This window comes from Papaver somniferum, unplaced genomic scaffold, assembly GCF_003573695.1.
Source record: "Papaver somniferum cultivar HN1 unplaced genomic scaffold, ASM357369v1 unplaced-scaffold_2447, whole genome shotgun sequence".
NCBI classification, from domain to species: domain Eukaryota; kingdom Viridiplantae; phylum Streptophyta; class Magnoliopsida; order Ranunculales; family Papaveraceae; genus Papaver; species Papaver somniferum.
In genome coordinates, this window is record NW_020634897.1 from 1 (window position 1) to 843 (window position 843).

General features: G+C 38.1%; 1 long non-coding RNA gene across 1 annotated transcript; it reads right to left on the reverse strand.

The window, feature by feature from the left end:
- Window positions 1–4: 4 nt before the first annotated feature.
- Window positions 5–482, reverse strand: LOC113341134. The gene is made up of 3 exons (XR_003355795.1): window positions 408–482; window positions 164–248; window positions 5–68 (listed from the first exon to the last, which is right to left on the reverse strand). It is a non-coding gene; the product is annotated as an uncharacterized LOC113341134 (long non-coding RNA).
- Window positions 483–843: the final 361 nt, after the last annotated feature.

Below are 843 nucleotides of genomic sequence, written 5' to 3' on the forward strand. Positions count from 1 at the left end.
ACATAGTGGTAGATGATACCGTAGAGGCACTGGCTTAGACATGAAGTGTCGTAGTTCTCAACGAAAGCCTACAGGAGAAGAGTGTCATTTAGCAATACAAAGTAACAGTCAAAATTTTATAATACAAAGTAACAGTCAACCTAAGAGTGTCATTTAACAATACCTTACACTGAAACTAACCTTTCCAAGTCCTAGAGAGGGTTCACCGTTAGGTTGTGGACGGGGGATGACAATATTCATCAATGTACCTGCAATCGCAAAATGTACGAGTTAGAAACAAATTATTCTGAAGGTCCAAAAGTGTAAACTAGTGGTTTAATTGGGGCGTGAAATCAAATATTTCCAAAGGCTGCGAAACACAAAAAAAAACAAAAGCTCGAATATAAGAAACAAAGACATTAAATTACCAAATTTTCCACCTTCTACCCTCATATCTTCCAAAATATCTTCATACTCTTCATCATCTTTAAGCTCATCTGCAGTAACTACCTCTGTCAGGCATACGACCTTGGTAGCAATGCCACCTCCATTACCACCACCTAGACCACCTCTGGTTTGGAACAATTTCCTCTGCCAAAGAAAACAAGAAAACTCATTAGTAAAGAAACAAGAAAAGATATCAGTAGAAAATATTTATATATTAATTGTATATACTGGAAACTAAGAAAAATATAAAGTGTGTTCCACTAACCTGCCACGCGACCTGTAGTTGTGCCTGTATTAAGACGTTTCCTGCTCAGGTTTTAGCTGAGCGGTGCCCAGGTTCGCTCGTCTAACAGTAAGAGTTTTATCACCCATTTAGAGCAGCACAAGCAATATCTGTAACTGAGAGATCCTAGTAAA